This window comes from Erythranthe guttata, chromosome 9, assembly GCF_056151865.1.
Source record: "Erythranthe guttata isolate IM_541 chromosome 9, IM_541, whole genome shotgun sequence".
NCBI lineage: Eukaryota > Viridiplantae > Streptophyta > Magnoliopsida > Lamiales > Phrymaceae > Erythranthe > Erythranthe guttata.
The window spans coordinates 4,900,001-4,914,842 of NC_142541.1; the positions used below are offsets into that span (position 1 = coordinate 4,900,001).

Here is a 14,842-nt window from a genome sequence, read left to right on the forward strand (position 1 = left end):
GAATTCTATAAGCTCGTTTCGCAATAGTGAAGTAACCCGGGAGGGGATGAAATCTGACGAACCTAAATAATATTATGATGACATGTGTCATATATCACAATATGATTGTAGAGGACGAACGTGATGGATTAGTTTATGATGAGTCAGATGACGAAAACAACAACCCCGCCACGTCTCGTAGGGCTCGTACTGCCATTCATGATATACATGAAGAATCGGATTTGAATCCAAGAACAAGCGACCTATCCATAGATGATTATATGATGCGTCATCATTCAATAGGATTAGTAGAAGCAAGTCGAAAGCTTAGACGCGACTTAATTGCTCATGTGTGGACAACACATGGTCAAAATATGTAATAAGTATATTTAAGTGTTTAATTATAAATTTATGTAATTATGTATGTAATAGTTATATTTTAAGTGTTTACCTATAAATTTGAGTATTTAATTTATGGGCGAATAGCAAAAAGGCCCATCACATGGGACTTAAATGCATTTTGGTCCACAAAAAAACAGTCTGTCAATTAAATTCATCCCCATGTCTTTAGTCTAAAATACCCTCCATAATATATTCTTATCAATTCCACCCATTATTCTCTAACTTCCTTAATATTACACATTGACCTGGGATTTAAACAAATATATCACATTAACCCCCAAATTTTTTTTTTCATAAAATAATTTTTTTCTGAAATGTTTTTTTTTCGGCCAGGTTCCAGCGTTGACTTTTGTTTTTTTTTTTTGAAATTTTTTTTTTCCTGAATTGTTTTTCCGGTCGGTCAACAACCGTTGAACGCCAGTCTCTGGCGTTGACTTTTTTTTTTTTTTTTTCTTTTTTGAATTGTTTTTTCCTTTCAAAAAAAATAATTAATATTACTATCTTGACTACTAAATTACTGTCTCAGACAGTAATATTACTGTTTGGGACAGTAATATTATGAATATTATTTTCCCGAACAATAATATTATTAATATTATTGTCTAAGACAGTTAAATTACTGTTGGATACAACAATTTAGCAGCCAAGGCAGTAATATTAATTAAAATAATTTTTTTAAGAAAAAAAAAAGTCAATTAACAGTTAAATTACTGTCTCCGACAGTTAAATAACTGCTGGAGACAGTAATTTAACAACGAATACAATAATATTAATTAAAATATTTAAAAAGAAAATCAATTAACAGTTAAATTACTGTCTCCGACAGTTAAATAACTGCTGGAGACAGTAATTTAGTAGCAAAGACAATAATATTAATTAAAATATTTTTGAAGAGAAAAAAAAGTCAATTTACAGTTAAATTACTGTCTCCGACAGTTAAATAACTGCCGAAGACAGTAATTTAGCAGCCATGACAGTAATATTAATTAAAATATTTATTTTAAGAAAAACAAAATTATAAAAAAAAAAGACAACGCTGGAGACCGTGGTCAACGGCAGTTGACCGGCCGGAAAAAAAATTCATGGGATAAAAAGGTTTTCAGAAAAAAAAAAAGTCAACGGCGGCGACCGGCGGTCTCCGGTGGTGGTGGGTCAAAATTGAGGTCAAAATTGAAATTAAGGTTAAAATTGGTTAATTGATGAAATTGGGCTAAGTAAATCATGAAATTGGAGTTGAATTGGGTTTCAATGAATTGGAGGTAATTTTGGTATATATAAGAGTAAAAAGCAGTTTGCCCCCTAAACTAATGGCCGATTTGCACTTTATCCCCCATACAAAATTTTTTTGCACGTTTTTACCTTAACTCGTTAATTCGTTGCACGGTGCCCCTGAACTCAATTTTCCGGCAATTTTGACCGGAAAGTTAAAATATGTGCCTTGCACGTGAGATTTTCAGGGGTAAATTCGTCCATTCACTTACATTCTATTAATTAAATATAAAATAATCTAAAAAAAAAAAAAAAAAAAATTGTTATCTTCTTCCCTTCACCCGCCACCCTCCAAAACCTAGCCAAAAATCCCGTCAGCCACTTGCCGGCAGTTTAATCCGACGATGCCATTCTCTTAATCGTCCTCCACTCTCTCGCAACGCCCGACCACCAACCCCACCCCGGCAAATCATCATAACCTCTAAACTATTACCAACCCACCGCCATTACTTGCCTCGTTTCCTCCTCCGTTTGCCGATCGAATCTCCCACCATAGACGTATAAAAACAGATATTCCCCAATTTCTATTTAAGAATTCACCACCTCCGGCAAATCATCTCCACATCCACCTTCACCACCTTGATTCCACCTCTAAACTAATTTCAACCCGCCGCCGTCACATACCTCGTTTCATCCTCAGTCCGCAGACCGAGTCTTCGACCATAGAAGTAAAAAAAGGATCTTCCCCAATTTTTCTTTTTAAGAAATCACTATCTCTGCCTATGCTCCTTCGATGTGAAAGATCGTAATCTCATCCCGTTCTTCTTTGGATCTATCAGTAAAATAGTGATATGCCTATTGGCCCAGCCCAATAGACCCATATTTACTGGGCCACAGGCCCAACTTAATAGCTACTTCTACGAAGGCCCAATCACACCCAAAGAAAGTTGGGCCCGATAAATTGATCTCGGCCCAATCAATAAAGTATAAATACAACTTAAATTCATTTAATGAAGGTACGCATTTTTATTATTCAATCACTTCTACAAAAGTTTTCTCAGCTATTATTGATTATCCGCACGTCTGACTTGAGCGTCGGAGGGGTTTCCGCCGGATCAACCCCCGGCTTAGATTACGTGTTTTCTATTCGCAGGATCCTTGAGTAAATTAAAGTTTTCAGGACTATCTAGCTCGTGAGCACGTGACTCACTTTGCTCTCCCAGCTTCAACACTCCAGGTGATTTATTTCTTACATCATCATTTTGGCGCCGTCTGTGGGAATGCAAACCATATCACGTAGCCAGCAAGATCCTCCTGAGTCATCCACTCGGAGAGAGAATGACACAGCTAACAACCTCCCAGTTCGAGGAGGCTCTGGCTTGCCACCTCCTCCACCACTACTAGAAAATCGCATATTAGCTACGGACGAATTCGTTGCCAATTAACACAAATCTGTCGCTAATTCTTGATTAGCGATGGATTAAGCCCGTCCCAAAGTCCGTCGATAAAAGCCGCGTCGCTAAAATTTAGCTACGACAAACAAAAATCCGTAGCTAATTTTTAGCGATAGAATAATCTATGGCTAAATCCGACGCTATGTTAGCAATAGAATAAAACAACACTGAATACGTCGCTATCATAGCAATAAAACAATCCGTTGCCAAATTTATCACTAATTTTAGATAGGCATATAGCCCTAGCTACTTCCGTTGCAAAAGTTGCATTAAATTTTAAAAAAAATAATATATATATATATATATATATATATATATATATATATATATATATATATATATATATAAACACACACATATCAATGGTATAATTTTATACCTATTAATATATTATATACCATAAAAGTATCATACATCCAAAATCATTGGACAAGTATAAACTTGAATTACAAATTCTAATAGTAGTTTTCCAAAAGCATGAAACATAATCAATCATATTCTTAAGTGCCATGTTCTTTCACGAGGTCCTTGTGCTTGATGTTCATGCTTCACTTGTATCCCATCCTTTAGCTTGCTATAACTATAAAATAAAGACAAGATAAATGTAATTAGCCAAATGGTGAGTTAAGCTAAGAAGACAACTTAGATGGTAATAACTAGTTAGGTATAATATTTACCTTCAAATGTAGCTAGCACCTGTTGTTGAATAATTGTATTACCAATAGAAACAAATAACAGAGAAAAGATAAAACAAATTTGAGAAATGAGAAACATAGCAAACCTAACTTGAATCTTCATTCAGACTTTCAACCTTAATGAAAGAGATTTCTAGAAGTAATACAAGGAGGTTCAGGTGATTCCCCCTCGTGACCCACCATTCGCCGATCCTCCACTACAGGCTCCACCTCTACTTGCTTCCCGAACGGTTAAAATAACCGAGGAGGCACTCCAACGAATGATAACAGAAGCTTCTACTCGCGCCGCCACTGATGCGGTGGCACAATACATCGCCACGATGGCAGCAAACGCTCCCCCCGCGATCCCAGCTAATGCTCCACCCGCAATGCCACCCAGGGTACAGCAACCAGCCCCAGAATAACGACAATCGGATAAGTGTATCCTCATCCACCTCAGATCCACAGTCCCGGATGCAGCTATCTACCAATCACAGGGAGCCACAACCCAGACAGCAACGCCACCATTCACTCCAATGGGGTGATGCGTCTCCACGAAGAGCTCATATCTTTAATGAAGGGGAAGACGAGATAAATAATAGAGTATCTCGCCAAAACCAGTTCCCTAGAGTGAACAACCCAATCGACGGAAGAGCGCTAGTCCCACCAAGGCGCAGTCCTTTCACCATAAACATCCTCAACGATGTATTGCCTCAAGGAGTGAAAGTATCAGGCTTACCTCAGTTCGAATGAACCACCGACCCGCAGGAACACATAGAGAAGTTCCACGCTATGGCAGATTTATATGGCCCAACAGATGCAACAATGTGCAAGATTTTCCGCACCACTCTCTCCAAGAGAGCCATGAATTGGTTCAATGCTCTGCCCACAGGATCAATTGACACTTTCGCTCACTAATCATTGCGTTTCACCAACCAATTCGCCATCAATAAGCAATACGCTAAATCTCCAGCACATCCTTTCTGTATCGTACAGAGAGACAATGAAACACTCCGCAACTACATCAGGCGTTTTGTGGAAGCTGTTCATGAAGTTCCCAGTGTAGGACAAGACATGCTCTCAGGGATTATGCAGCAAAACCTGAAGTCGGGTAGGTTCAAAGAATCTATCGCAGGAAGACCTCCTGGCAACTTAGATGAGTTGTTAAATTGAGCTAAAAAATACAAACGCATAGAGGAAGCTTCTGCCAATGCTCCTCGCAAGAGGAAGAGAGAAGATGACCGCCCGGATATTAGGAGACGAGATGATCGACGTCCTCCACCCCCACCTCAAGGCCAATCATCTTCAACTTATAATCGATTCACTCCACTCAACACTCGTCTCACTTAAATACTTCATGTGATTGAACAAAAAGGTCTGGCAGAGCCTCCACGCCCAATGCAGCCCAATGAGAAACGAGAAAGATCGGATCGCTATTGTCGATTCCACAAAGATAAAGGGCATACTACCGAGGAATTTGCGCAACTCAAATTGGCGATTGAGAGGCTGATCAAGCAAGGCCACTTAAGCGAATACATTGATAAGCCTCGAAATAAGCGCCGTGATGATCTTCCACGCCGAGATAACAATCGAGATCAACAACAAAGACGAGAGGATGGGGGTCACCGGCGCGACCCAGATAACAATGATAACCAACCCACGCGGGGAATCATCTCCTTTATCTCCGGAGGACCGGCATGTGGCGACTCACAAAATGCGAGACGCACCCTCGCTCGATCAACACGTATGAATCAAGAACATGCTTCTCCATCCGCATCTATCTATCAAATACGAAGACCTGATCATGGCATAGTCTTCAACTCCTCGGACCTTGAAGGTCCAGATGAAGATCATGTCGATGCGTTGGTGATAACAACAATAGTGGCCAGCTTCTTAGTCAAGAAGATATTAGTGGACGGTGGGAGCTCAGCCGACATTATGTATCTCCACACATTCAAGCAGCGGGGCATAGATAACGCCCGGTTCAGCCCCATCACTACACCACTGAAAGAATTCACGGGAGAGGGTGTTTTATCCATGGGGGAAGTAGAGTTACCCATCTCCTTAGGGGAAAATCCTTGTCGAGTTACGAAAATGATAAAATTCCTTATCGTCAACAAACCATCCCCTTATAACATCATCCTAGGAAGGCCAGCGATCCATACATTCAAGTCTGTGCCTTCATCTAACCACCAAAAGTGGAAATTCCCCACTCCTTATGGAATGTGAGAGGTACTTGGAGATAGGCGTCTCACTCGAGAATGTTATGCAAGAGCTCTACGTGAGCCATCTAAAAGACCTAATCCTTTAGGGAAAGGAGACGACACCCCGAGACAAGATAAGCGAAAATGGGTCAACGCAGTCATCGAAGCTGATAAAGAAATCCTAATCAGCGTACCCGAAGACACCGCCAAGCTAGCCGCGGTTGAAAAGCTAAAATCAGTAGAACTCATGCCCGGAGATAATTCTAAGCTTCTCCGCATCGGCTCTGATCTAGATCAAGAAGTGGAGAATCAGCTAGTTTACTTCCTTAGACACAATTGGGACGTATTTGCTTGGAAAGCTCAAGATCTGACGGGAATTCCTCCCAAAGTAGCATTGCATCGACTAAACGTTGATAAAAGATTGAAACCGGTCAAGCAACGTAAAAGGACTTTCGGCCCTGAGCGCAACAAACATATCAAAGAGGAAGTGGCAAAACTCTTAGATGCAGACCACATTAGATCGGTTCAGTATCCCGAGTGGTTATCCAATGTGGTATTTGTACTTAAACCCGGAGGCAAGTGGAGGCTATGTGTAGACTTCACCGACATCAACAAGGCATGCCCGAAGGATCCGTTTCCCTTACCAAGGATCGACCGACTCATATAATCAACCTCAGAGTGCGAACTTCTCAGCTTCCTTGATGCATATCAAGGATACTACCAAATATTGCTCACCCCAGAAGACCAAGAGAGAGCTAGTTTCATTACAGACCAAGGCATCTACTGCTATCGAGTCATGTCGTTCGGTCTCAAGAATGCAGGAGCTACTTACCAACGCCTGGTGAACATGATGTTTGCGGACTTGATTGGTAAGAACATGGAATTATACATTGATGACATGCTCGTCAAGAGTATTAAAGTCGCGGATCACCTAACCGATTTAAGTCAATGCTTCTCCATCTTACGTAAATACAAGATGAAGCTCAATCCCCTAAAATGTTCTTTCGGAGTTCGAGGCGGAAAATTCTTAGGGTACATGATATCACAACGGGGAATTGAAGCCAACCCAGCAAAGATTTAAGCTATCACCTCCATGGCCCCTCCCACATCGATTAAGAAGGTCCAACAACTTAACGATTGTTTGGCAGCCCTAAACCGATTTATATCCCAATTAGCTGATAAGGGCCTTCCTTTCTTCAAGGTACTAAGAGGTGGGAAAAAGTTTGAGTGGAATGAGGACTGCCAAAGAGCTTTCACAGAATTGAAAGCATATCTCACTTCCCCACCTCTACTAACGAAGCCCCAGCCAGGAGATACTCTCTTCCTATATTTGGCTATTTGTGCTGATGCCATTAGCGCAGTGCTTATCCGGGATGGAGAAAAGGTCACCAACCGATATATTACATAAGCCGAGCTCTCCAAGGCCCAGAGCACCGTTATACCAATATGGAGAAACTTTCTCTCGCCCTCATCAATGCAGCCAGAAAGTTACGTCCGTACTTTCAATCGCACCTGGTGATAGTTCTCACCAACGATCCCTTTAAACAAATATTGAGAAGTCCCGAGACTTCCGGACGATTAGCTAAATGGGATATAGAGCTAAGTGAATATGGGGTTGAATTCAAACCACGCCCAGCCATCAAAGCTCAAATCCTGGCAGACTTTGTAGTAGAGATGACTACATCGGAGGAGAGCACCTCCATACCCACTTGGGCCATCAATGTCGATGGATCATCTACCGCTACAGGAGGAGGCGCGGGTATTGTGTTAACAAGCCCATATGGCGATGAATTCAAGTATGCTCAATGGTTTGATTTCAAAGCCTCCAATAACGAAGCCGAATATGAAGCTTTGATCACTGGTATCCGCCTCGCTTTAGCAGCTGGAGCTCGCAAACTCATAATACACAGCGACTCGCAGTTAGTGGTCAACCAAGTCCTTGGGACCTATGAAGCCAAAGAAGAATCCATGGCAAAGTACCTTGCTCTTGCACTTGCCTTCCTCTCAAAATTGGATAGCTATGAGATAAAACAAGTACCACGAGCCAACAATATTGATGCAGACAAGTTGGCTAGACTTGGTAGTACCATGGCAAGCATTGGAAGCCGGAAAATCACCCTCCTCACGGCTTCCCAACCAGAAATAGTCTCCACCGACTGAGTGAATTGCGCTGAAGAAAGCGAACCTTGTTGGATCACCCCCATTACAAACTATCTTGAAAGCGGGGAACTTCCGACTAACATCGCCCAAGTGAAGAAAATAAAGGTAAGGGCGGCTCGTTTCCTAATGATAGGTGAAGATCTCTACAAGCGAGGGTTCTCCTTCCCCTATCTTAAATGCCTTAACCCATCAGCAGCAGACTATGTGCTTCGGGAAGTACATGAAGGCATTTGTGGTAATCATTTAAGTGGAATAAACTTAGCTCTCAAAATATTGAGACAAGGTTACTATTGGCCCACCATGCATGAAGATGCGAAAAGACTAGTGCAGAGATGCAAGCCTTGCCAAGAACACGCTAACATTTATTAATTATTATATATAGTCAATTTTTTATTTATTTTTATATTTAAAAGGTTCAAAACATGTACTGATGTAAACCCTAATTCATTCTCACTCTCACGTTGTGCCGCTGCACCAGCCCTTTACTCTCTCCCGTAAATCGCTCATTTCTCCTACCATCACCGCCCCAGCCCGTCCCCTCATCTCGCCGTCGAGAACCACCAGCACCACCCTCATTCTCTCCGCCGAGCACCAGCCACACCGCCCCTTATTGTCTCCACCGAGCACCAACCGCGTCGCCCCTTATTTTCTCAGCCGAGCACTAGCTGCATCCCTTCATTCTAGAGGTACTTCATACTGTTATTGAAATATGTTACTTGTTATATCTATTACTGAATTTGTTTGAACTTGAATTCAAAATGTTTGTAGGGGCAACCCGCAGATTAATTGTGGAGGATAATCCTTTGGTAGACTTTGCTGAGTTTCCGGATAAATTGTCAAGGCCTTCATTATATATTGCAACATTTTAAGTGGAACTGTTAGAGGGGCTTTTTGAGATGGTAAGTTGTCTCCCATTTATTAATTTTATGAATTGTAAGAGGTGCTTCTTCATGAATATCTTATTCTAGTACATAATTTGTATCATAATCTTATGATTTATGTTTTTTCTTACATCTCCTATTGAGATGCTTCTTGATTGTGGCTAACATATTAATGTCAAAACATCTTATATGATAATTCAAAATATTTGCTGAAAGTTTAAGATGTATGCTTCCTAAGTACAATTTATAAGTTCATCTGTTACGAAGGTCGATTTTTTTTTTCTTTCTCTTAAGATCCAATAAGCTCCTTCAATTTGATGTTTATGAGTTTAGATCCTTGTCTGGAACTTATGATCCCTTCTGCTCTAATTGTCATTTACCTATTGCAACTATTTAAGGAATTAAGCTTTAAGGGCAGAACAAGGAGAGGAACAAGAGAAAATTTTGGTAGCAATGTAATTGATCTAAGATACATCTTTAGTGTGTGGTCAAGATTGGTTTGAGCAGCGGTCCTTTAGTTGATGTTGAAGAAGACCTCGATAAGCTCTTATCAATAGAAAAGAGTATGTATTCGTCTTCAATTTTATAATACTTTTACTTTGTTACAATTATTTCTAAATGTTAATATTTTTTATTGTTTTTTCATTGTAGATATCAATGCATTGAAGGTTAACAATTGAGAAAAATTGGAGAGTGATTCTATGTGGATGTCCTCTCGGTTTTTTTGTTTGGATGTATATTAGGTGTTGTATTGTTGGTATTTTGAACCTAGGCATGCTTGTTCCCTTTATTTCTTTTTTTATAATTTAATTTCATCAAGAAAGCAGGTATTTGTGTTTGTTGTTGATGTTATTAGTATTGTTCTACTGTGTGTCTGTCTATATGATGAAGTAGGTATTTTTTTTTATTATTAATATTATTCATTCATTGATATATTTTGAAAAAAAATTTTTTTTTTGGAAAATCCGAATATTCCGAAAATTTCCGAAAATATTCCGAAAATTTTCGAAAATATTCCGAAAATTCCGAAAATGAAATATTCCGAATTTTCCGAAAAAATCGGAATCGGAATCCATTTTTAAAATCCGAAAAAATCGGAATCGGAATCGGAATGGCTAATTGACTTCCGAAAAAAATCGGAAATATTCCGAAAGGCCTAAATCCGATCTGATCCGTTCGATTTCCACCCCTAGGTACGTGATCCCAAATACGCATCACTCCAACTTATGGAACTATTAAATCTTCAATACAAGTACTTGAATTTTTTTTACCCCAATACTTTTCAGGCATAGAGACACCAAAGACAGTAGACATACTACTCATACACCAAGCACGGATGAGCACAAGGAAGACGTGGAAGAGGAATAAAGTCTTATAGTCACATAGATTACTTTTAGATATTTCGATTTATTTGTTTTTTACAAGTTATTTCCCTTCGCCTCACGGAGGCTTATGACAATTCGCATTTCCTATTAATGATTAAATGAAGTTTTTTACTTTACTCTCAATGTTATTGTTCATATACTACTTAACCGTTACGACGGGTTCACATCACTTCAACCCTACAAACACTTAGAGAAATTAAGATAATCCACATAGCCTGGCCAGCTGGATTATCTGAGTCTCTCTATGTTGATTTACAGGGTCCTCCTGTTTAAAACGTTGCTATGGTCTAAACAATATTCCGACCTACGAGGTCCAAAACAAAGGGCATGATCCCAAAAATAAAAATAAAAAAAATCTTGAGAAACTGATCCCCTCATCAAGTACATTTCAAACAATGCTATATGCAAAACATCAGTGCGAAATAAATAAATAAGAAGGAACAATAACTTTGATAGTAAAATCAACGTCTCAAGGTGCAAACAAATATAAAGTCATGAAGCTTGCAAAAATACTAGTGGACATATCCACTTAATAAACATAAAAAATAAAACCAAGTCATTTTCTAAGGAAAATAAACATAACATCACACCAAACTACACTTTACGAGCAGAAGTAGCTTCGGTAGTTCGGTCATCCGCTTCCGCATCCGAGGCTATTTCAGTACACTCGACATCGATATCCTCTCCCTCATCGGGAATGTCCTCCTCCATACCTCGAATAATCTTCTCGTCAATTCCACCAACCTTGCGTAAGTACTGACGACACGTCCTAACCAAAGGAGCATAAACCCTAGCTATTGCTCGTTCTTCGATCATAGCTCGACAGATATCACTCTTCTGAAAGCGACGTTCCCCTCCTAACATAACCGACTCCTTGTAAGCGGCTCCAGCTGAGGAAGCCAAAAACCTCTTCCCCGTAAACTTCTCGGCATCATACTTCTCCTTCAGCTCGTCATAGGACTGATCTAGTTTCATTAGTTCAATTTTACTCGCCTCGGTCTCACTCCTACTAATCTCCAATTCATCGGTCCTCTGAATGAGCAGAGTGTCGGCCACATCTAGTTTGGATTCCGCTGCCTCCAATTGAGCCTTTAGCTCTTTCTCCCTTGCCTCCCAACCAGCACGCTCCTCATCATTGGTCTTTTCGACTTGCTCCTCCTGCTTCACGAGATACCTCCATATAGCTATAAGCTATATCAAAATTCAGACAGATAATATTAGATTATCGAGACATATAATTTAAAACGAAAACATATTAACTTAAAACAAATATTTACCCGACACATCTCTCCTCCGGCCAACGAAAGCATATGAGCACGACCTTTACCCGACATCCGATTTCGGTCGTACTCCCCAACGAAACCCTCAGTCTTCCTCAGCGCGATAGTATGATCGGTCGTATCCCAAAAGGAATCCTTCCCCTCTCGGTTCACCCCGTACGTGAACAGGCATTTGCCTGCACCCCCTGGAAGCACATGAGAAACCTTAGGATCCACCCGAGGCCGTTTCGGTGCAGGCACATACTCGATCTCAACCAACTCATCCTTCCCATTATTAACCACTCAATCCAGCTCATCCCCCTCGACACTATGGTTACGATCATCTCCACTCACATGCAGGGCCTCCACGCGGGACACTTCGCGCGATTTGCTACTACTTGATTTCGATTGCTTCAAGGGATCCCTCCTCGCTTGCTTTTTCGCACCTCCAGTAGCCTTTTTCCGAAGAGCCGCAAAATCAATACACCCATCTAAAAAAAAAAAAAACCATTTACTCACAGATGGATAAAATAGAAGAGTAGAGACAAGACAAAATAAGGCACATAGGCATAAAACGCATAGACTACACGCAACGATGTAGGCGCCTGACCCTTTGGAATAATACAAATCGGATCGAACTCCAAAGCACACAACCTCGACTCCTTAATACGTTTCTTGATATTCTTCATTATCTTAAAAGATTCGCATACCGGATTCCAAACAAGGGGAACATCAGACGTCGGAGCCCTTACATAAAAAAATAAAGTACTCCATTTTTCCCACCTCAATTTAATCCCCTTCAAAAATCTGTAAGGAACCCGATGATGTGTGCAGAAGAAGGGTAAATCACTTGAACGATGTAGTGTAAACAATGCCTTGAACATCTCAACACTAATCGGTAATCCTACTTCGCTCATTCTTCGTCGAAACGCTTCGAACGTGAGAATCACGTTCGGAGTTAATTGACTATATCCTACCCGAAATTCCTCGCATATCTTCAAAAGAGTTGAGTCAGGCACAATCTGCGAGGAACATGTCAAATATGTAATGTATTGGGTGAGGAACCCATCAGAGGGTGCATACAACCGTTCACCTTTTTTAGGCAAGAGCATCTCAATATTCCTCGGAGCTCCAACTAGCTAACGAAGAATACATAATTGAGATTCGGTTAACGAAGTATAAAAATCCACCAACTTCAGATTAAGTGGTTTTATTTTCTTCCCTCTATTTTTGTCTATAATGACATCTTCACGTGGAATGTCATCACCATCTCCCACATCTCCATCCGGATTTACATCACTCTCAGATCCCTCGCATCCCTCGGACTCATTAGAAGAACTCGACTTAAGCGATTCTTCACTATCACTCCCAATGTCCACAAATTGAGACCTAAGACGTCTCCTACTAGTACCAACATCATCACTAATATTAGGAATACCAACATTTGATGCCAAAAAATCACCCGGAGAAGAAGCACGTTGACGCTCCTCGAAAACGGCCGAAAAAAGCCCCCCCACGCGCCCGCACGCGCCCGTAGACGCGCCCCCTCTCGCAGCAGACGCGCCGGACGCGCGTCCACGCGCTTCAGCCCCCCGCGGGACGCGCGCCGCCCCACCCCCCTACCCCTCTCATTCTCTCTCTCTCTCTCTTTCTCTCTCTCCTCCCTACCCCTACCCCTACCAGCCCCACCTACCCTCTCCTCCTCTCTCTCTCTCTCCTCCCTACCCCTATCAGCCCCACCACCACCCACCCCACCCACCTTTACCATTCTCTCTCCACTTCGGGCTCCGTGCCCGGCTTCACCCTCACACACAAATCGCGCAGCTCCACGTCGCGCGGAGCCGAGCCGCCCGGCTCCTCTCACATCCTCGAGCTGCGCGGCTTCGTCTACTGGTTCTGCAGCAATTTCTCTAGATAAATCTAATCGCGTGCAATCGGTACGCGCGGTTTCTTTCTCCGGTGCAATTTTTTACCGGAACTCGACCAAATTACCTTCCCTATGGTCCCAAAGGTCATCTCGCTCTCTACAATCGACTTTCGCAGGATAATTTTCAACTGTTTCGCCTTCCACGCTTGGGACATATAAATTATTTTATCTGGTGATCTCCTCACCTAGAGAATATATTCTTTTCTACAACGGAGTATATGGAGCAAAATAAAAGACAAATATATATAAAATAATAAATTTGATTACTAACCCATATTTATTCGACGTGAATCTTGATACTCCTCTCTACCGAATTCACAAGGATTACTTACTACAAGGCACAAATTTATATTTAAGCACTTTAAATATAAATCCGCTCACCACTCCGGCCCACACAATAATAATAAACAATTATTATTATCCCTACGACAACGACACAAACAAGAAGATCGAAATACAATTCTACTCTCGACACGATTCGGCACCTCTCCCTAATTCACTCTGTTAAGTATATATTTTTATACTTTATCGTACCTTTTTATTTGAGCTTTTGGTGTGATTTAACGATAATTGGTGCTTAAAAAGTTGATTTATTGTATTTTAGGTATAAATTGAAGAATTGTAAAAGTTTGGGGTCAAAACTGCAATTTTGGAGAAAATATGGGCCAAAAGTGAAATAATCGAAAATCTGAAGAAATTGGGACGGGACGGCCGCCCCAAATTTACACCTAAAAATGGGACGGCCGTGCCAAATGCAGAAATTGGGCAGAAGGTTTCGGCGATTCTCACGCGGCCGTGTGAGAATTGCACTGATTTTCGCGCGGCCGTGCCAACACACGCTGGAGACAATTTTGGACTTTTAATCACACAAGGAAACCTAAAATCATCTACCAAGTTGGGACATCTATTTAATCCCAAACCAAACACGAATTAGAGGGACTTTTGACACAACCTTGGAGCGAGAGGAGCGAGAGAACGAAAAATCGAAGACGGAGAATTGACAAATCTTCATCACAATTCTTCCTTTATCTATCTTTTCTTAATCTATTTCTTTTTATGTTTTTATGATGTTTTTCGTAGAGAACATGAGTAGCTAAGTTTCTAATCTAGGATTTTGTTGGAACCCTATGTGGGGATGGTGAACCCGTTTTCTTGAGATTATGCAATTATGATTTTATGATTATTTCTTCTACTTGTTATAATTGTTAGTGCATGAACTTGATCAATTTATGTGCTTTATCTGTGATTATTGGGATTGACTCGACAGAGCTATTTTGATAATTAGACGGTAAGTATAAGAACCTTCGA

General features: G+C 40.8%; 1 long non-coding RNA gene across 1 annotated transcript; it reads left to right on the forward strand.

Annotated features, from left to right (window-relative positions):
• The first annotated feature begins 8,736 nt into the window (after positions 1–8,736).
• On the forward strand, positions 8,737–9,850 carry LOC148767935 (uncharacterized). The gene is made up of 4 exons (XR_016033560.1): positions 8,737–8,768; positions 8,851–8,981; positions 9,362–9,526; positions 9,615–9,850. It is a non-coding gene; the product is annotated as an uncharacterized LOC148767935 (long non-coding RNA).
• The last annotated feature ends 4,992 nt before the right edge of the window (positions 9,851–14,842 follow it).